Below are 17,002 nucleotides of genomic sequence, written 5' to 3' on the forward strand. Positions count from 1 at the left end.
GCAGATTGGGAAAGAAGCTATTTTTAACACCCAAGGTTGCGGTGGCCGAGTGGTTAAGGCGTTGGACTCGAAATCCAATTGGATCTTCCCGCGCAGGTTCGAATCCTGCCCGCAACGCTTCATTTTGTTTCAACAATCCTTGATCAAAATAGCAAAGCGGAAAAGAAGCTATTTTAAACACCCAAGGTTGCGGTGGCGGAGTGGTTAAGGCGTTGGACTCGAAATCCAATGGGATCTTCCCGCGCAGGTTAGAATCCTGCCCGCAACGATACATTTTTGTTTGAAAAATCCCTGATCAAAATAACAAAGAGGTAAAACAGCTATTTGAAAAATCCATGGTTGCGAAGGCCGAGTGGTTAAGCCGTTCGACTGGAAATCAAATGGGATCTTCCCGCGCAGGCTCGAATCCTGCCCGCAACGATACATTTTTGTTTGAAAAATCCCTAATCAAAATAACAAAGAGGTAAAAGAGCTATTTGAAAAATCCAAGGTTACGAAGGCCGAGTGGTTAAGCCGATCGACTGAAAATCCAACGGGATCTTCGCGCGCAGGCTTGAATCCTACCCGCAACGGTTCTTTTTTCTTCAAACACATTTTTAATACTTTATTGATCCAGTTGCAATTTCGATGCAGTTTTACCATTTAAAAAAAGTAGGGACGAACATCCAAGGTTGCGGTGGCCGAGTGGTTAAGGCGTTGGACTCGAAAGCCAATTGGATCTTCCCGCGCAGGTTCGAGTCCTTTCGGCAACGATATATTTTTGTTTGAAAAATCCCTGATCAAAATAGCAAAGCAAAAAAGAAGCTATTTTAAGCTATTTTAAACACCCAAGGTTGCGGTGGCCGAGGGGTTAAGGCGTTGGACTCGAAATCCAATGGGATCTTCCCGCGCAGGTTCGAATCCTGCCCGCAACGATACATTTGTGTTTGAAAAATCCCTGATCAAAATAACAAAGAGGTAAAACAGCTATTTGAAAAACCCATGGTTGCGAAGGCCGAGTGGTTAAGCCGTTCGACTGGAAATCAAATTGGATCTTAACGCGCAGGCTCGAATCCTAACCGCAACGGTTCTTTTTTCTTCAAACACATTTTTAATACTTTATTGATCCAGTTGCAATTTCAATGCAGTTTTACCATTTAAAAAAAGTAGGGACGAACATCCAAGGTTGCGGTGGCCGAGTGGTTAAGGCGTTGGACTCGAAAGCCAATTGGATCTTCCCGCGCAGGTTCGAATCCTGCCCGCAACGCTTCATTTTGTTTCAACAATCCTTGATCAAAATAGCAAAGCGGAAAAGAAGCTATTTTAAACACCCAAGGTTGCGGTGGCCGAGTGGTTAAGGCGTTGGACTCGAAATCCAATTGGATCTTCCCGCGCAGGTTCGAATCCTGCCCGCAACGATACATTTTTGTTTGAAAAATCCCTGATCAAAATAACAAAGAGGTAAAACAGCTATTTGAAAAATCCATGGTTGAGAAGGCCGAGTGGTTAAGCCGTTCGACTGGAAATCAAATGGGATCTTCCCGCGCAGGCTCGAATCCTGCCCGCAACTATACATTTTTGTTTGAAAAATCCCTAATCAAAATAACAAAGAGGTAAAAGAGCTATTTGAAATATCCTAGGTTACAAAGGCCGAGTGGTTAAGCCGTTCGACTGAAAATCCAACGAGATCTTCGCAGGCAGGCTCGAATCCTACCCGCAACGGTTCTTTTTTCTTCAAACACATTTTTAATACTTTATTGATCCAGTTGCAATTTCGATGCAGTTTTACCATTTAAAAAAAGTAGGGACGAACATCCAAGGTTGCCGTGGCCGAGCGGTTAAGGCGTTGGACTAGAAATCCAATGGGATCTTCCCGCGCAGGTTCGAATCCTGCCCGCAATGCTTCATTTTGTTTCAACAATCCTTGATCAAAATAGCAAAGCAAATAAGAAGCTATTTTAAACACCCAAGGTTGCGGTGGCCGAGGGGTTAAGGCGTTGGACCCGAAATCCAATGAGATCTTTCCGCGCAGGTTCGAATCCTGCCCGCAACGATACATTTTTGTTTGAAAAATACCTGATCAAAATAACAAAGAGGTAAAACAGCTATTTGAAAAATCCATGGTTGCGAAGGCCGAGTGGTTAAGCCGTTCGACTGGAAATCAAATGGGATCTTCCCGCGCAGGCTCGAATCCTGCCCGCAACGATACGTTTTTGTTTGAAAAATCCCTAATCAAAATAACAAAGAGGTAAAAGAGCTATTTGAAAAATCCAAGGTTACGAAGGCCGAGTGGTTAAGCCGTTCGACTGAAAATCCAACGGGATCTTCGCGCGCAGGCTCGAATCCTACCCGCAACGGTTCTTTTTTCTTCAAACACATTTTTAATACTTTATTGATCCAGTTGCAATTTCGATGCAGTTTTACCATTTAAAAAAAGTAGGGACGAACATCCAAGGTTGCGGTGGCCGAGTGGTTAAGGCGTTGGACTCGAAAGCCAATTGGATCTTCCCGCGCAGGTTCGAATCCTGCCAGCAACGCTTCATTTTGTTTCAACAATCCTTGATCAAAATAGCAAAGCGGAAAAGAAGCTATTTTAAACACCCAAGGTTGCGGTGGCCGAGTTGTTAAGGCGTTGGACTCGAAATCCAATGGGATCTTCCCGCGCAGGTTCGAATCCTGCCCGCAACGATACATTTTTGTTTGAAAAATCCCTGATCAAAATAACAAAGAGGTAAAACAGCTATTTGAAAAATCCATGGTTGAGAAGGCCGAGTGGTTAAGCCGTTCGACTGGAAATCAAATGGGATCTTCCCGCGCAGGCTCGAATCCTGCCCGCAACTATACATTTTTGTTTTAAAAATCCCCAATCAAAATAACAAAGAGGTAAAAGAGCTATTTGAAAAATCCTAGGTTACAAAGGCCGAGTGGTTAAGCCGTTCGACCGAAAATCCAACGAGATCTTCGCAGGCAGGCTCGAATCCTACCCGCAACGGTTCTTTTTTCTTCAAACACATTTTTAATACTTTATTGATCCAGTTGCAATTTCGATGCAGTTTTACCATTTAAAAAAAGTAGGGACGAACATCCAAGGTTGCCGTGGCCGAGCGGTTAAGGCGTTGGACTAGAAATCCAATGGGATCTTTTCGCGCAGGTTCGAATCCTGCCCGCAATGCTTCATTTTGTTTCAACAATCCTTGATCAAAATAGCAAAGCAAATAAGAAGCTATTTTAAACACCCAAGGTTGCGGTGGCCGAGGGGTTAAGGCGTTGGACCCGAAATCCAATGAGATCTTTCCGCGCAGGTTCGAATCCTGCCCGCAACGATACATCTTTGTTTGAAAAATACCTGATCAAAATAACAAAGAGGTAAAACAGCTATTTGAAAAATCCATGGTTGCGAAGGCCGAGTGGTTAAGCCGTTCGACTGGAAATCAAATGGGATCTTCCCGCGCAGGCTCGAATCCTGCCCGCAACGATACATTTTTGTTTGAAAAATCCCTAATCAAAATAACAAAGAGAGAAAAGAGCTATTTGAAAAATCCAAGGTTACGAAGGCCGAGTGGTTAAGCCGTTCGACTGAAAATCCAACGGGATCTTCGCGCGCAGGCTCGAATCCTACCCGCAACGGTTCTTTTTTCTTCAAACACATTTTTAATACTTTATTGATCCAGTTGCAATTTCGATGCAGTTTTACCATTTAAAAAAAATAGGGACGAACATCCAAGGTTGCGGTGGCCGAGTGGTTAAGGCGTTGGACTCGAAAGCCAATTGGATCTTCCCGCGCAGGTTCGAGTCCTTCCGGCAACGATATATTTTTGTTTGAAAAATCCCTGATCAAAATAGCAAAGCAAAAAAGAAGCTATTTTAAGCTATTTTAAACACCCAAGGTTGCGGTGGCCGAGGGGTTAAGGCGTTGGACTCGAAATCCAATGGGATCTTCCCGCGCAGGTTCGAATCCTGCCAGCAACGATACATTTTTGTTTGAAAAATCCCTGATCAAAATAACAAAGAGGTAAAACAGCTATTTGAAAAACCCATGGTTGCGAAGGCCGAGTGGTTAAGCCGTTCGACTGGAAATCAAATTGGATCTTAACGCGCAGGCTCGAATCCTTCCCGCAACGGTTCTTTTTTCTTCAAACACATTTTTAATACTTTATTGATCCAGTTGCAATTTCAATGCAGTTTTACCATTTAAAAAAAGTAGGGACGAACATCCAAGGTTGCAGTGGCCGAGTGGTTAAGGCGTTGGACTCGAAAGCCAATTGGATCTTCCCGCGCAGGTTCGAATCCTGCCCGCAACGCTTCATTTTGTTTCAACAATCCTTGATCAAAATAGCAAAGCGGAAAAGAAGCTATTTTAAACACCCAAGGTTGCGGTGGCCGAGTGGTTAAGGCGTTGGACTCGAAATCCAATGGGATCTTCCCGCGCAGGTTCGAATCCTGCCCGCAACGATACATTTTTGTTTGAAAAATCCCTGATCAAAATAACAAAGAGGTAAAACAGCTATTTGAAAAATCCATGGTTGAGAAGGCCGAGTGGTTAAGCCGTTCGACTGGAAATCAAATGGGATCTTCCCGCGCAGGCTCGAATCCTGCCCGCAACTATACATTTTTGTTTGAAAAATCCCTAATCAAAATAACAAAGAGGTAAAAGAGCTATTTGAAAAATCCTAGGTTACAAAGGCCGAGTGGTTAAGCCGTTCGACTGAAAATCCAACGAGATCTTCGCAGGCAGGCTCGAATCCTACCCGCAACGGTTCTTTTTTCTTCAAACACATTTTTAATACTTTATTGATCCAGTTGCAATTTCGATGCAGTTTTACCATTTAAAAAAAGTAGGGACGAACATCCAAGGTTGCCGTGGCCGAGCGGTTAAGGCGTTGGACTAGAAATCCAATGGGATCTTCCCGCGCAGGTTCGAATCCTGCCCGCAATGCTTCATTTTGTTTCAACAATCCTTGATCAAAATAGCAAAGCAAATAAGAAGCTATTTTAAACACCCAAGGTTGCGGTGGCCGAGGGGTTAAGGCGTTGGACCCGAAATCCAATGAGATCTTTCCGCGCAGGTTCGAATCCTGCCCGCAACGATACATTTTTGTTTGAAAAATACCTGATCAAAATAACAAAGAGGTAAAACAGCTATTTGAAAAATCCATGGTTGCGAAGGCTGAGTGGTTAAGCCGTTCGACTGGAAATCAAATGGGATCTTAACTCGCAGGCTCGAATCCTGCCCGCAACGGTTCTTTTTTCTTCAAACACATTTTTAATACTTTATTGATCCAGTTGCAATTTCAACGCAGTTTTAGCTTTTAAAAAAAGTAGGGACGAACATCCAATGTTGCGGTGGCCGAGCGGATAAGGAGTTGGACTAGAAATCCAATGGGATCTTCCCGCGCAGGTTCGAATCCTGCCCGCAACGATAGATTTTTCGACATTTTGTTTGAAGAATCCCTTATCAAAATAGCAAAGCGGAAATAAAGCTTAATCAAAAATCAAAGGTTGCGATGGCCGAGTGGTTAAGGCGGTCGATTAGAAATCCAATGGGATCTTGCCTCGCAGGTTCGAATCCTGCCCGCAACGCTTTATTTTGTTTCAACAATCCTTGATCAAAATAGCAGATCGGAAAAGAAGCTATTTTTAACACCCAAGGTTGCGGTGGCCGAGTGGTTAAGGCGTTGGACTCGAAGTACAAGTGGATCTTCCCGCGCAGGTTCGAATCCTGCCCGCAACGCTTCATTTTGTTTCAACAATCCTTGATCAAAATAGCAAAGCGGAAAAGAAGCTATTTTAAACACCCAAGGTTGCGGTGGCCGAGGGGTTAAGGCGTTGAACTCGAAATCCAATGGGATCTTCCCGCGCAGGTGCGAATCCTGCCCGCAACGATACATTTTTGTTTGAAAAATCCCTGATCAAAATAACAAAAAGGTAAAACAGCTATTTGAAAAATCCAAGGTTACGAAAGCCGCGTGGTTAAGCCGTTCGACTGAAAATCCAACGGGATCTTCGCGCGCAGGCTCGAATCCTACCCGCAACGGTTCTTTTTTCTTCAAACACATTTTTAATACTTTATTGATCCAGTTGCAATTTCGATGCAGTTTTACCATTTAAAAAAAGTAGGTACGAACATCCAAGGTTGCCGTGGCCGAGCGGTTAAGGCGTTGGACTAGAAATCCAATGGGATCTTCCCGCGCAGGTTCGAGTCCTTCCGGCAACAATATATTTTTTTTTGAAAAATCCCTGATCAAAATAACAAAGAGGTTAAAATGCTATTCGAAAAATCCAAGGTTGCCGTGGCCGAGCGGTTAAGGCGTTGGACTAGAAATCCAATGGGATCTTCCCGCGCAGGTTCGAGTCCTTCCGGCAACAATATATTTTTTTTTGAAAAATCCCTTATCAAAATAACAAAGAGGTTAAAATGCTATTCGAAAAATCCAAGGTTGCGGTGGCCGAGTGGTTAAGGCGTTGGACTAGAAATCCAATGGGATCTTCCCGCGCAGGTTCGAATCCTGCCCGCAACGCTTCATTTTGTTTCAACAATCCTTGATCAAAATAGCAGATCGGAAAAGAAGCTATTTGTAACACCCAAGGTTGCGGTGGCCGAGTGGTTAAGGCGTTGGACTCGAAATCCAATTGGATCTTCCCGCGCAGGTTCGAATCCTGCCCGCAACGCTTCATTTTGTTTCAACAATCCTTGATCAAAATAGCAAAGCGGAAAAGAAGCTATTTTAAACACCCAAGGTTGCGGTGGCCGAGTGGTTAAGGCGTTGGACTCGAAATCCAATAGGATCTTCCCGCGCAGGTTCTAATCCTGCCCGCAACGATACATTTTTGTTTGAAAAATCCCTGATCAAAATAACAAAGAGGTAAAACAGCTATTTGAAAAATCCATGGTTGCGAAGGCCGAGTGGTTAAGCCGTTCGACTGGAAATCAAATGGGATCTTCCCGCGCAGGCTCGAATCCTGCCCGCAACGATACATTTTTGTTTGAAAAATCCCTAATCAAAATAACAAAGAGGTAAAAGAGCTATTTGAAAAATCCAAGGTTACGAAGGAGGAGTGGTTAAGCCGTTCGACTGAAAATCCAACGGGATCTTCGCGCGCAGGCTGGAATCCTACCCGCAACGGTTTTTTTTTTCTTCAAACACATTTTTAATACTTTATTGATCCAGTTGCAATTTTTATGCAGTTTTACCATTTAAAAAAAGTAGGGACGAACATCCAAGGTTGCGGTGGCCGAGTTGTTAAGGCGTTGGACTTGAAAGCCAATTGGATCTTCCCGCGCAGGTTCGAGTCCTTCCGGCAACGATATATTTTTGTTTGAAAAATCCCTGATCAAAATAGCAAAGCAAAAAAGAAGCTATTTTAAGCTATTTTAAACACCCAAGGTTGCGGTGGCCGAGGGGTTAAGGCGTTGGACTCGAAATCCAATGGGATCTTCCCGCGCAGGTTCGAATCCTGTCCGCAACGATACATTTTTGTTTGAAAAATCCCTGATCAAAATAACAAAGAGGTAAAACAGCTATTTGAAAAACCCATGGTTGCGAAGGCCGAGTGGTTAAGCCGTTCGACTGGAAATCAAATTGGATCTTAACGCGCAGGCTCGAATCCTGCCCGCAACGGTTCATTTTTCTTCAAACACATTTTTAATACTTTATTGATCCAGTTGCAATTTCAATGCAGTTTTACCATTTAAAAAAAGTAGGGACGAACATCCAAGGTTGCGGTGGCCGAGTGGTTAAGGCGTTGGACTCGAAAGCCAATTGGATCTTCCCGCGCAGGTTCGAATCCTGCCCGCAACGCTTCATTTTGTTTCAACAATCCTTGATCAAAATAGCAAAGCGGAAAAGAAGCTATTTTAAACACCCAAGGTTGCGGTGGCCGAGTGGTTAAGGCGTTGGACTCGAAATCCAATGGGATCTTCCCGCGCAGGTTCGAATCCTGCCCGCAACGATACATTTTTGTTTGAAAAATCCCTGATCAAAATAACAAAGAGGTAAAACAGCTATTTGAAAAATCCATGGTTGAGAAGGCCGAGTGGTTAAGCCGTTCGACTTGAAATCAAATGGGATCTTAACGCGCAGGCTCGAATCCTGCCCGCAACTATACATTTTTGTTTGAAAAATCCCTAATCAAAATAACAAAGAGGTAAAAGAGCTATTTGAAAAATCCTAGGTTACAAAGGCCGAGTGGTTAAGCCGTTCGACTGAAAATCCAACGAGATCTTCGCAGGCAGGCTCGAATCCTGCCCGCAACGGTTCATTTTTCTTCAAACACATTTTTAATACTTTATTGATCCAGTTGCAATTTCAATGCAGTTTTACCATTTAAAAAAAGTAGGGACGAACATCCAAGGTTGCGGTGGCCGAGTGGTTAAGGCGTTGGACTCGAAAGCCAATTGGATCTTCCCGCGCAGGTTCGAATCCTGCCCGCAACGCTTCATTTTGTTTCAACAATCCTTGATCAAAATAGCAAAGCGGAAAAGAAGCTATTTTAAACACCCAAGGTTGCGGTGGCCGAGTGGTTAAGGCGTTGGACTCGAAATCCAATGGGATCTTCCCGCGCAGGTTCGAATCCTGCCCGCAACGATACATTTTTGTTTGAAAAATCCCTGATCAAAATAACAAAGAGGTAAAACAGCTATTTGAAAAATCCATGGTTGAGAAGGCCGAGTGGTTAAGCCGTTCGACTGGAAATCAAATGGGATCTTAACGCGCAGGCTCGAATCCTGCCCGCAACTATACATTTTTGTTTGAAAAATCCCTAATCAAAATAACAAAGAGGTAAAAGAGCTATTTGAAAAATCCTAGGTTACAAAGGCCGAGTGGTTAAGCCGTTCGACTGAAAATCCAACGAGATCTTCGCAGGCAGGCTCGAATCCTACCCGCAACGGTTCTTTTTTCTTCAAACACATTTTTAATACTTTATTGATCCAGTTGCATTTTCGATGCAGTTTTACCATTTAAAAAAAGTAGGGACGAACATCCAAGGTTGCCGTGGCCGAGCGGTTAAGGCGTTGGACTAGAAATCCAATGGGATCTTCCCGCGCAGGTTCGAATCCTGCCCGCAATTCTTCATTTTGTTTCAACAATCCTTGATCAAAATAGCAAAGCAAATAAGAAGCTATTTTAAACACCCAAGGTTGCGGTGGCCGAGGGGTTAAGGCGTTGGACCCGAAATCCAATGGGATCTTCCCGCGCAGGTTCGAATCCTGCCAGCAACGATACATTTTTGTTTGAAAAATCCCTGATCAAAATAACAAAGAGGTAAAACAGCTATTTGAAAAATCCATGGTTGCGAAGGCCGAGTGGTTAAGCCGTTCGACTGGAAATGAAATTGGATCTTAACGCGCAGGCTCGAATCCTGCCCGCAACGGTTCTTTTTTTTTCAAACACATTTTTAATACTTTATTGATCCAGTTGCAATTTCAATGCAGTTTTACCATTTAAAAAAAGTAGGGACGAACATCCAAGGTTGCGGTGGCCGAGTGGTTAAGGCGTTGGACTCGAAAGCCAATTGGATCTTCCCGCGCAGGTTCGAATCCTGCCCGCAACGCTTCATTTTGTTTCAACAATCCTTGATCAAAATAGCAAAGCGGAAAAGAAGCTATTTTAAACACCCAAGGTTGCGGTGGCCGAGTGGTTAAGGCGTTGGACTCGAAATCCAATGGGATCTTCCCGCGCAGGTTCGAATCCTGCCCGCAACGATACATTTTTGTTTGAAAAATCCCTGATCAAAATAACAAAGAGGTAAAACAGCTATTTGAAAAATCCATGGTTGAGAAGGCCGAGTGGTTAAGCCGTTCGACTGGAAATCAAATGGGATCTTCCCGCGCAGGCTCGAATCCTGCCCGCAACTATACATTTTTGTTTGAAAAATCCCTAATCAAAATAACAAAGAGGTAAAAGAGCTATTTGAAAAATCCAAGGTTACTAAGGCCGAGTGTTTAAGCCGTTCGACTGAAAATCCAACGGGATCTTCGCGCGCAGGCTCGAATCCTACCCGCAACGGTTCTTTTTTCTTCAAACACATTTTTAATACTTTATTGATCCAGTTGCAATTTCGATGCAGTTTTACAATTTAAAAAAAGTAGGGACGAACATCCAAGGTTGCCGTGGCCGAGCGGTTAAGGCGTTGGACTAGAAATCCAATGGGATCTTCCCGCGCAGGTCCGAGCCCTTTCGGCAACGATATATTTTTGTTTGAAAAATCCCTGATCAAAATAACAGAGGTTAAAATGCTATTCTAAAAACCCAAGGTTGCGGTGGCCGAGTGGTTAAGGCGTTGGACTCGAAATCCAATGGGATCTTCCCGCGCAGGTTCGAATGCTGCCCGCAATGCTTCATTTTGTTTCAACAATCCTTGATCAAAATAGCAAAGCAAAAAAGAAGCTATTTTAAACACCCAAGGTTGCGGTGGCCGAGGGGTTAAGGCGTTGGACTCGAAATCCAATAGGATCTTTCCGCGCAGGTTCGAATCCTGCCCGCAACGATACATTTTTGTTTGAAAAATCCCTGATCAAAATAACAAAGAGGTAAAACAGCTATTTGAAAAATCCATGGTTGCGAAGGCCGAGTGGTTAAGCCGTTCGACTGGAAATCAAATTGGATCTTAACGCGCAGGCTCGAATCCTGCCCGCAACGGTTCTTTTTTCTTCAAACACATTTTTAATACTTTATTGATCCAGTTGCAATTTCAATGCAGTTTTACCATTTAAAAAAAGTAGGGACGAACATCCAAGGTTCCGGTGGCCGAGTGGTTAAGGCGTTGGACTCGAAATCCAATTGGATCTTCCCGCGCAGGTTCGAATCCTGCCCGCAAGGCTTCTTTTTGTTTTAACAATCCTTGATCAAAATAGCAAAGCGGAAAAGAAGCTATTTTAAACACCCAAGGTTGCGGTGGCCGAGTGGTTAAGGCGTTGGACTCGAAATCCAATGGGATCTTCCCGCGCAGGTTCGAATCCTGCCCGCAACGATACATTTTTGTTTGAAAAATCCCTGATCAAAATAACAAAGAGGTAAAACAGCTATTTGAAAAATCCAAGGTTGCGGTGGCCGAGTGGTTAAGGCGTTGGACTAGAAATCCAATGGGATCTTCCCGCGCAGGTTCGAGCCCTTTCGGCAACGATATATTTTTGTTTGAAAAATCCCTGATCAAAATAACAGAGGTTAAAATGCTATTCTAAAAACCCAAGGTTGCGGTGGCCGAGTGGTTAAGGCGTTGGACTAGAAATCCAATGGGATCTTCCCGCGCAGGTTCGAGCCCTTTCGGCAACGATATATTTTTGTTTGAAAAATCCCTGATCAAAATAACAGAGGTTAAAATGCTATTCTAAAAACCCAAGGTTGCGGTGGCCGAGTGGTTAAGGCGTTGGACTAGAAATCCAATGGGATCTTCCCGCGCAGGTTCGAATCCTGCCCGCAATGCTTCATTTTGTTTCAACAATCCTTGATCAAAATAGCAAAGCAAAAAAGAAGCTATTTTAAACACCCAAGGTTGCGGTGGCCGAGGGGTTAAGGCGTTGGACTCGAAATCCAATAGGATCTTTCCGCGCAGGTTCGAATCCTGCCCGCAACGATACATTTTTGTTTGAAAAATCCCTGATCAAAATAACAAAGAGGTAAAACAGCTATTTGAAAAATCCATGGTTGCGAAGGCTGAGTGGTTAAGCCGTTCGACTGGAAATCAAATGGGATCTTAACGCGCAGGCTCGAATCCTGCCCGCAACGGTTCTTTTTTCCTCAAACACATTTTTAATACTTTATTGATCCAGTTGCAATTTCAACGCAGTTTTAGCATTTAAAAAAAGTAGGGACGAACATCCAATGTTGCGGTGGCCGAGCGGATAAGGTGTTGAACTAGAAATCCAATGGGATCTTCCCGCGCAGGTTCGAATCCTGCCCGCAACGATACATTTTTCGACATTTTGTTTGAAGAATCCCTTATCAAAATAGCAAAGCGGAAATGAAGCTTAATCAAAAATCAAAGGTTGCGATGGCCGAGTGGTTAAGGCGGTCGATTAGAAATCCAATGGGATCTTGCCTCGCAGGTTCGAATCCTGCCCGCAACGCTTCAATTTGTTTCAACAATCCTTGATCAAAATAGCAAAGCGGAAAAGAAGCTATTTTAAACACCCAAGGTTGCGGTGGCCGAGTGGTTAAGGCGTTGGACTAGAAATCCAATGGGATCTTCCCGCGCAGGTTCGAATTCTGCCCGCAACGCTTCATTTAGTTTCAACAATCCTTGATCAAAATAGCAGATCGGAAAAGAAGCTATTTTTAACACCCAAGGTTGCGGTGGCCGAGTGGTTAAGGCGTTGGACTCGAAATACAATTGGATCTTCCCGCGCAGGTTCGAATCCTGCCCGCAACGCTTCATTTTGTTTCAACAATCCTTGATCAAAATAGCAAAGCGGAAAAGAAGCTATTTTAAACACCCAAGGTTGCGGTGGCCGAGTGGTTAAGGCGTTGGACTCGAAATCCAATGGGATCTTCCCGCGCAGGTTCGAATCCTGCCCGCAACGATACATTTTTGTTTGAAAAATCCCTGATCAAAATAACAGAGGTTAAAATGCTATTCTAAAAACCCAAGGTTGCTATGGCCGAGTGGTTAAGGCGTTGGACTAGAAATCCAATGGGATCTTCCCGCGCAGGTTCGAATCCTGCCCGCAATGCTTCATTTTGTTTCAACAATCCTTGATCAAAATAGCAAAGCAAAAAAGAAGCTATTTTAAACACCCAAGGTTGCGGTGGCCGAGGGGTTAAGGCGTTTGACTCGAAATCCAATAGGATCTTTCCGCGCAGGTTCGAATCCTGCCCGCAACGATACATTTTTGTTTGAAAAATCCCTGATCAAAATAACAAAGAGGTAAAACAGCTATTTGAAAAATCCATGGTTGCGAAGGCTGAGTGGTTAAGCCGTTCGACTGGAAATCAAATGGGATCTTAACGCGCAGGCTCGAATCCTGCCCGCAACGGTTCTTTTTTCTTCAAACACATTTTTAATACTTTATTGATCCAGTTGCAATTTCAACGCAGTTTTAGCATTTAAAAAAAGTAGGGACGAACATCCAATGTTGCGGTGGCCGAGCGGATAAGGTGTTGGACTAGAAATCCAATGGGATCTTCCCGCGCAGGTTCGAATCCTGCCCGCAACGATACATTTTTCGACATTTTGTTTGAAGAATCCCTTATCAAAATAGCAAAGCGGAAATGAAGCTTAATCAAAAATCAAAGGTTGCGATGGCCGAGTGGTAAAGGCGGTCGATTAGAAATCCAATGGGATCTTGCCTCGCAGGTTCGAATCCTGCCCGCAACGCTTCAATTTGTTTCAACAATCCTTGATCAAAATAGCAAAGCGGAAAAGAAGCTATTTTAAACACCCAAGGTTGCGGTAGCCGAGTGGTTAAGGCGTTGGACTAGAAATCCAATGGGATCTTCCCGCGCAGGTTCGAATCCTGCCCGCAACGCTTCATTTTGTTTCAACAATCCTTGATCAAAATAGCAGATCGGAAAAGAAGCTATTTTTAACACCCAAGGTTGCGGTGGCCGAGTGGTTAAGGCGTTGGACTCGAAATCCAATTGGATCTTCCCGCGCAGGTTCGAATCCTGCCCGCAACGCTTCATTTTGTTTCAACAATCTTTGATCAAAATAGCAAAGCGGAAAAGAAGCTATTTTAAACACCCAAGGTTGCGGTGGCGGAGTGGTTAAGGCGTTGGACTCGAAATCCAATGGGATCTTCCCGCGCAGGTTAGAATCCTGCCCGCAACGATACATTTTTGTTTGAAAAATCCCTGATCAAAATAACAAAGAGGTAAAACAGCTATTTGAAAAATCCATGGTTGCGAAGGCCGAGTGGTTAAGCCGTTCGACTGGAAATCAAATGGGATCTTCCCGCGCAGGCTCGAATCCTGCCCGCAACGATACATTTTTGTTTGAAAAATCCCTAATCAAAATAACAAAGAGGTAAAAGAGCTATTTGAAAAATCCAAGGTTACAAAGGCCGAGTGGTTAAGCCGATCGACTGAAAATCCAACGGGATCTTCGCGCGCAGGCTCGAATCCTACCCGCAACGGTTCTTTTTTCTTCAAACACATTTTTAATACTTTATTGATCCAGTTGCAATTTCGATGCAGTTTTACCATTTAAAAAAAGTAGGGACGAACATCCAAGGTTGCGGTGGCCGAGTGGTTAAGGCGTTGGACTCGAAAGCCAATTGGATCTTCCCGCGCAGGTTCGAGTCCTTCCGGCAACGATATATTTTTGTTTGAAAAATCCCTGATCAAAATAGCAAAGCAAAAAAGAAGCTATTTTAAGCTATTTTAAACACCCAAGGTTGCGGTGGCCGAGGAGTTAAGGCGTTTGACTCGAAATCCAAAAGGATCTTTCCGCGCACGTTCGAATCCTGCCCGCAACGATACATTTTTGTTTGAAAAATCCCTGATCAAAATAACAAAGAGGTAAAACAGCTATTTGAAAAATCCATGGTTGCGAAGGCTGAGTGGTTAAGCCGTTCGACTGGAAATCAAATGGGATCTTAACGCGCAGGCTCGAATCCTGCCCGCAACGGTTCTTTTTTCTTCAAACACATTTTTAATACTTTATTGATCCAGTTGCAATTTCAACGCAGTTTTAGCATTTAAAAAAAGTAGGGACGAACATCCAATGTTGCGGTGGCCGAGCGGATAAGGTGTTGGACTAGAAATCCAATGGGATCTTCCCGCGCAGGTTCGAATCCTGCCCGCAACGATACATTTTTCGACATTTTGTTTGAAGAATCCCTTATCAAAATAGCAAAGCGGAAATGAAGCTTAATCAAAAATCAAAGGTTGCGATGGCCGAGTGGTTAAGGCGGTCGATTAGAAATCCAATGGGATCTTGCCTCGCAGGTTCGAATCCTGCCCGCAACGCTTCAATTTGTTTCAACAATCCTTGATCAAAAAAGCAAAGCGGAAAAAAAGCTATTTTAAACACCCAAGGTTGCGGTAGCCGAGTGGTTAAGGCGTTGGACTAGAAATCCAATGGGATCTTCCCGCGCAGGTTCGAATCCTGCCCGCAACGCTTCATTTTGTTTCAACAATCCTTGATCAAAATAGCAGATTGGGAAAGAAGCTATTTTTAACACCCAAGGTTGCGGTGGCCGAGTGGTTAAGGCGTTGGACTCGAAATCCAATTGGATCTTCCCGCGCAGGTTCGAATCCTGCCCGCAACGCTTCATTTTGTTTCAACAATCCTTGATCAAAATAGCAAAGCGGAAAAGAAGCTATTTTAAACACCCAAGGTTGCGGTGGCGGAGTGGTTAAGGCGTTGGACTCGAAATCCAATGGGATCTTCCCGCGCAGGTTAGAATCCTGCCCGCAACGATACATTTTTGTTTGAAAAATCCCTGATCAAAATAACAAAGAGGTAAAACAGCTATTTGAAAAATCCATGGTTGCGAAGGCCGAGTGGTTAAGCCGTTCGACTGGAAATCAAATGGGATCTTCCCGCGCAGGCTCGAATCCTGCCCGCAACGATACATTTTTGTTTGAAAAATCCCTAATCAAAATAACAAAGAGGTAAAAGAGCTATTTGAAAAATCCAAGGTTACGAAGGCCGAGTGGTTAAGCCGATCGACTGAAAATCCAACGGGATCTTCGCGCGCAGGCTTGAATCCTACCCGCAACGGTTCTTTTTTCTTCAAACACATTTTTAATACTTTATTGATCCAGTTGCAATTTCGATGCAGTTTTACCATTTAAAAAAAGTAGGGACGAACATCCAAGGTTGCGGTGGCCGAGTGGTTAAGGCGTTGGACTCGAAAGCCAATTGGATCTTCCCGCGCAGGTTCGAGTCCTTTCGGCAACGATATATTTTTGTTTGAAAAATCCCTGATCAAAATAGCAAAGCAAAAAAGAAGCTATTTTAAGCTATTTTAAACACCCAAGGTTGCGGTGGCCGAGGGGTTAAGGCGTTGGACTCGAAATCCAATGGGATCTTCCCGCGCAGGTTCGAATCCTGCCCGCAACGATACATTTGTGTTTGAAAAATCCCTGATCAAAATAACAAAGAGGTAAAACAGCTATTTGAAAAACCCATGGTTGCGAAGGCCGAGTGGTTAAGCCGTTCGACTGGAAATCAAATTGGATCTTAACGCGCAGGCTCGAATCCTAACCGCAACGGTTCTTTTTTCTTCAAACACATTTTTAATACTTTATTGATCCAGTTGCAATTTCAATGCAGTTTTACCATTTAAAAAAAGTAGGGACGAACATCCAAGGTTGCGGTGGCCGAGTGGTTAAGGCGTTGGACTCGAAAGCCAATTGGATCTTCCCGCGCAGGTTCGAATCCTGCCCGCAACGCTTCATTTTGTTTCAACAATCCTTGATCAAAATAGCAAAGCGGAAAAGAAGCTATTTTAAACACCCAAGGTTGCGGTGGCCGAGTGGTTAAGGCGTTGGACTCGAAATCCAATTGGATCTTCCCGCGCAGGTTCGAATCCTGCCCGCAACGATACATTTTTGTTTGAAAAATCCCTGATCAAAATAACAAAGAGGTAAAACAGCTATTTGAAAAATCCATGGTTGAGAAGGCCGAGTGGTTAAGCCGTTCGACTGGAAATCAAATGGGATCTTCCCGCGCAGGCTCGAATCCTGCCCGCAACTATACATTTTTGTTTGAAAAATCCCTAATCAAAATAACAAAGAGGTAAAAGAGCTATTTGAAAAATCCTAGGTTACAAAGGCCGAGTGGTTAAGCCGTTCGACTGAAAATCCAACGAGATCTTCGCAGGCAGGCTCGAATCCTACCCGCAACGGTTCTTTTTTCTTCAAACACATTTTTAATACTTTATTGATCCAGTTGCAATTTCGATGCAGTTTTACCATTTAAAAAAAGTAGGGACGAACATCCAAGGTTGCCGTGGCCGAGCGGTTAAGGCGTTGGACTAGAAATCCAATGGGATCTTCCCGCGCAGGTTCGAATCCTGCCCGCAATGCTTCATTTTGTTTCAACAATCCTTGATCAAAATAGCAAAGCAAATAAGAAG

General features: G+C 43.8%; 52 non-coding genes across 52 annotated transcripts; all 52 read left to right on the top strand.

The window, feature by feature from the left end:
* The first annotated feature begins 35 nt into the window (after positions 1-35).
* On the top strand, positions 36-117 carry Trnas-cga. The gene has a single exon. It is a non-coding gene; the product is annotated as a tRNA-Ser (tRNA).
* A 69-nt stretch (positions 118-186) lies between these two features.
* Trnas-cga lies at positions 187-268 on the top strand. Its single transcript has one exon. It is a non-coding gene; the product is annotated as a tRNA-Ser (tRNA).
* Positions 269-832: 564 nt separating this feature from the next.
* On the top strand, positions 833-914 carry Trnas-cga. The gene has a single exon. It is a non-coding gene; the product is annotated as a tRNA-Ser (tRNA).
* Positions 915-1,164: 250 nt separating this feature from the next.
* Trnas-cga lies at positions 1,165-1,246 on the top strand. The gene has a single exon. It is a non-coding gene; the product is annotated as a tRNA-Ser (tRNA).
* Positions 1,247-1,315: 69 nt separating this feature from the next.
* On the top strand, positions 1,316-1,397 carry Trnas-cga. Its single transcript has one exon. It is a non-coding gene; the product is annotated as a tRNA-Ser (tRNA).
* A 553-nt stretch (positions 1,398-1,950) lies between these two features.
* On the top strand, positions 1,951-2,032 carry Trnas-cga. The gene has a single exon. It is a non-coding gene; the product is annotated as a tRNA-Ser (tRNA).
* Positions 2,033-2,434: 402 nt separating this feature from the next.
* On the top strand, positions 2,435-2,516 carry Trnas-cga. The gene has a single exon. It is a non-coding gene; the product is annotated as a tRNA-Ser (tRNA).
* Positions 2,517-2,585: 69 nt separating this feature from the next.
* On the top strand, positions 2,586-2,667 carry Trnas-cga. Its single transcript has one exon. It is a non-coding gene; the product is annotated as a tRNA-Ser (tRNA).
* A 553-nt stretch (positions 2,668-3,220) lies between these two features.
* On the top strand, positions 3,221-3,302 carry Trnas-cga. Its single transcript has one exon. It is a non-coding gene; the product is annotated as a tRNA-Ser (tRNA).
* A 402-nt stretch (positions 3,303-3,704) lies between these two features.
* Positions 3,705-3,786, top strand: Trnas-cga. Its single transcript has one exon. It is a non-coding gene; the product is annotated as a tRNA-Ser (tRNA).
* Positions 3,787-3,866: 80 nt separating this feature from the next.
* On the top strand, positions 3,867-3,948 carry Trnas-cga. The gene has a single exon. It is a non-coding gene; the product is annotated as a tRNA-Ser (tRNA).
* A 250-nt stretch (positions 3,949-4,198) lies between these two features.
* Trnas-cga lies at positions 4,199-4,280 on the top strand. Its single transcript has one exon. It is a non-coding gene; the product is annotated as a tRNA-Ser (tRNA).
* Positions 4,281-4,349: 69 nt separating this feature from the next.
* On the top strand, positions 4,350-4,431 carry Trnas-cga. The gene has a single exon. It is a non-coding gene; the product is annotated as a tRNA-Ser (tRNA).
* Positions 4,432-4,984: 553 nt separating this feature from the next.
* On the top strand, positions 4,985-5,066 carry Trnas-cga. The gene has a single exon. It is a non-coding gene; the product is annotated as a tRNA-Ser (tRNA).
* Positions 5,067-5,628: 562 nt separating this feature from the next.
* Positions 5,629-5,710, top strand: Trnas-cga. Its single transcript has one exon. It is a non-coding gene; the product is annotated as a tRNA-Ser (tRNA).
* A 69-nt stretch (positions 5,711-5,779) lies between these two features.
* On the top strand, positions 5,780-5,861 carry Trnas-cga. Its single transcript has one exon. It is a non-coding gene; the product is annotated as a tRNA-Ser (tRNA).
* Positions 5,862-6,111: 250 nt separating this feature from the next.
* Positions 6,112-6,193, top strand: Trnas-aga. The gene has a single exon. It is a non-coding gene; the product is annotated as a tRNA-Ser (tRNA).
* A 70-nt stretch (positions 6,194-6,263) lies between these two features.
* Positions 6,264-6,345, top strand: Trnas-aga. The gene has a single exon. It is a non-coding gene; the product is annotated as a tRNA-Ser (tRNA).
* Positions 6,346-6,415: 70 nt separating this feature from the next.
* On the top strand, positions 6,416-6,497 carry Trnas-aga. The gene has a single exon. It is a non-coding gene; the product is annotated as a tRNA-Ser (tRNA).
* A 69-nt stretch (positions 6,498-6,566) lies between these two features.
* Trnas-cga lies at positions 6,567-6,648 on the top strand. Its single transcript has one exon. It is a non-coding gene; the product is annotated as a tRNA-Ser (tRNA).
* Positions 6,649-6,717: 69 nt separating this feature from the next.
* Positions 6,718-6,799, top strand: Trnas-cga. Its single transcript has one exon. It is a non-coding gene; the product is annotated as a tRNA-Ser (tRNA).
* A 565-nt stretch (positions 6,800-7,364) lies between these two features.
* Trnas-cga lies at positions 7,365-7,446 on the top strand. The gene has a single exon. It is a non-coding gene; the product is annotated as a tRNA-Ser (tRNA).
* A 250-nt stretch (positions 7,447-7,696) lies between these two features.
* On the top strand, positions 7,697-7,778 carry Trnas-cga. Its single transcript has one exon. It is a non-coding gene; the product is annotated as a tRNA-Ser (tRNA).
* A 69-nt stretch (positions 7,779-7,847) lies between these two features.
* On the top strand, positions 7,848-7,929 carry Trnas-cga. The gene has a single exon. It is a non-coding gene; the product is annotated as a tRNA-Ser (tRNA).
* A 402-nt stretch (positions 7,930-8,331) lies between these two features.
* On the top strand, positions 8,332-8,413 carry Trnas-cga. The gene has a single exon. It is a non-coding gene; the product is annotated as a tRNA-Ser (tRNA).
* A 69-nt stretch (positions 8,414-8,482) lies between these two features.
* Trnas-cga lies at positions 8,483-8,564 on the top strand. Its single transcript has one exon. It is a non-coding gene; the product is annotated as a tRNA-Ser (tRNA).
* Positions 8,565-9,117: 553 nt separating this feature from the next.
* Trnas-cga lies at positions 9,118-9,199 on the top strand. Its single transcript has one exon. It is a non-coding gene; the product is annotated as a tRNA-Ser (tRNA).
* Positions 9,200-9,449: 250 nt separating this feature from the next.
* Trnas-cga lies at positions 9,450-9,531 on the top strand. Its single transcript has one exon. It is a non-coding gene; the product is annotated as a tRNA-Ser (tRNA).
* A 69-nt stretch (positions 9,532-9,600) lies between these two features.
* On the top strand, positions 9,601-9,682 carry Trnas-cga. Its single transcript has one exon. It is a non-coding gene; the product is annotated as a tRNA-Ser (tRNA).
* A 552-nt stretch (positions 9,683-10,234) lies between these two features.
* On the top strand, positions 10,235-10,316 carry Trnas-cga. The gene has a single exon. It is a non-coding gene; the product is annotated as a tRNA-Ser (tRNA).
* A 69-nt stretch (positions 10,317-10,385) lies between these two features.
* Positions 10,386-10,467, top strand: Trnas-cga. Its single transcript has one exon. It is a non-coding gene; the product is annotated as a tRNA-Ser (tRNA).
* Positions 10,468-10,720: 253 nt separating this feature from the next.
* Positions 10,721-10,799, top strand: Trnas-cga. Its single transcript has one exon. It is a non-coding gene; the product is annotated as a tRNA-Ser (tRNA).
* A 69-nt stretch (positions 10,800-10,868) lies between these two features.
* Positions 10,869-10,950, top strand: Trnas-cga. The gene has a single exon. It is a non-coding gene; the product is annotated as a tRNA-Ser (tRNA).
* Positions 10,951-11,320: 370 nt separating this feature from the next.
* Trnas-aga lies at positions 11,321-11,402 on the top strand. Its single transcript has one exon. It is a non-coding gene; the product is annotated as a tRNA-Ser (tRNA).
* Positions 11,403-11,471: 69 nt separating this feature from the next.
* Positions 11,472-11,553, top strand: Trnas-cga. Its single transcript has one exon. It is a non-coding gene; the product is annotated as a tRNA-Ser (tRNA).
* A 562-nt stretch (positions 11,554-12,115) lies between these two features.
* Positions 12,116-12,197, top strand: Trnas-aga. The gene has a single exon. It is a non-coding gene; the product is annotated as a tRNA-Ser (tRNA).
* A 69-nt stretch (positions 12,198-12,266) lies between these two features.
* On the top strand, positions 12,267-12,348 carry Trnas-cga. The gene has a single exon. It is a non-coding gene; the product is annotated as a tRNA-Ser (tRNA).
* Positions 12,349-12,417: 69 nt separating this feature from the next.
* Trnas-cga lies at positions 12,418-12,499 on the top strand. The gene has a single exon. It is a non-coding gene; the product is annotated as a tRNA-Ser (tRNA).
* Positions 12,500-12,718: 219 nt separating this feature from the next.
* Positions 12,719-12,800, top strand: Trnas-cga. The gene has a single exon. It is a non-coding gene; the product is annotated as a tRNA-Ser (tRNA).
* A 250-nt stretch (positions 12,801-13,050) lies between these two features.
* Trnas-aga lies at positions 13,051-13,132 on the top strand. Its single transcript has one exon. It is a non-coding gene; the product is annotated as a tRNA-Ser (tRNA).
* Positions 13,133-13,362: 230 nt separating this feature from the next.
* On the top strand, positions 13,363-13,444 carry Trnas-aga. The gene has a single exon. It is a non-coding gene; the product is annotated as a tRNA-Ser (tRNA).
* A 69-nt stretch (positions 13,445-13,513) lies between these two features.
* Trnas-cga lies at positions 13,514-13,595 on the top strand. The gene has a single exon. It is a non-coding gene; the product is annotated as a tRNA-Ser (tRNA).
* Positions 13,596-13,664: 69 nt separating this feature from the next.
* Trnas-cga lies at positions 13,665-13,746 on the top strand. The gene has a single exon. It is a non-coding gene; the product is annotated as a tRNA-Ser (tRNA).
* A 402-nt stretch (positions 13,747-14,148) lies between these two features.
* Positions 14,149-14,230, top strand: Trnas-cga. Its single transcript has one exon. It is a non-coding gene; the product is annotated as a tRNA-Ser (tRNA).
* Positions 14,231-14,310: 80 nt separating this feature from the next.
* Positions 14,311-14,392, top strand: Trnas-cga. The gene has a single exon. It is a non-coding gene; the product is annotated as a tRNA-Ser (tRNA).
* A 250-nt stretch (positions 14,393-14,642) lies between these two features.
* On the top strand, positions 14,643-14,724 carry Trnas-aga. Its single transcript has one exon. It is a non-coding gene; the product is annotated as a tRNA-Ser (tRNA).
* A 230-nt stretch (positions 14,725-14,954) lies between these two features.
* Trnas-aga lies at positions 14,955-15,036 on the top strand. Its single transcript has one exon. It is a non-coding gene; the product is annotated as a tRNA-Ser (tRNA).
* Positions 15,037-15,105: 69 nt separating this feature from the next.
* Trnas-cga lies at positions 15,106-15,187 on the top strand. Its single transcript has one exon. It is a non-coding gene; the product is annotated as a tRNA-Ser (tRNA).
* A 69-nt stretch (positions 15,188-15,256) lies between these two features.
* On the top strand, positions 15,257-15,338 carry Trnas-cga. The gene has a single exon. It is a non-coding gene; the product is annotated as a tRNA-Ser (tRNA).
* A 564-nt stretch (positions 15,339-15,902) lies between these two features.
* Positions 15,903-15,984, top strand: Trnas-cga. Its single transcript has one exon. It is a non-coding gene; the product is annotated as a tRNA-Ser (tRNA).
* Positions 15,985-16,234: 250 nt separating this feature from the next.
* Positions 16,235-16,316, top strand: Trnas-cga. Its single transcript has one exon. It is a non-coding gene; the product is annotated as a tRNA-Ser (tRNA).
* Positions 16,317-16,385: 69 nt separating this feature from the next.
* Positions 16,386-16,467, top strand: Trnas-cga. The gene has a single exon. It is a non-coding gene; the product is annotated as a tRNA-Ser (tRNA).
* The last annotated feature ends 535 nt before the right edge of the window (positions 16,468-17,002 follow it).

The sequence above is a fragment of the Nematostella vectensis genome, chromosome 14 (genome assembly GCF_932526225.1).
Source record: "Nematostella vectensis chromosome 14, jaNemVect1.1, whole genome shotgun sequence".
Taxonomy (NCBI): domain Eukaryota; kingdom Metazoa; phylum Cnidaria; class Anthozoa; order Actiniaria; family Edwardsiidae; genus Nematostella; species Nematostella vectensis.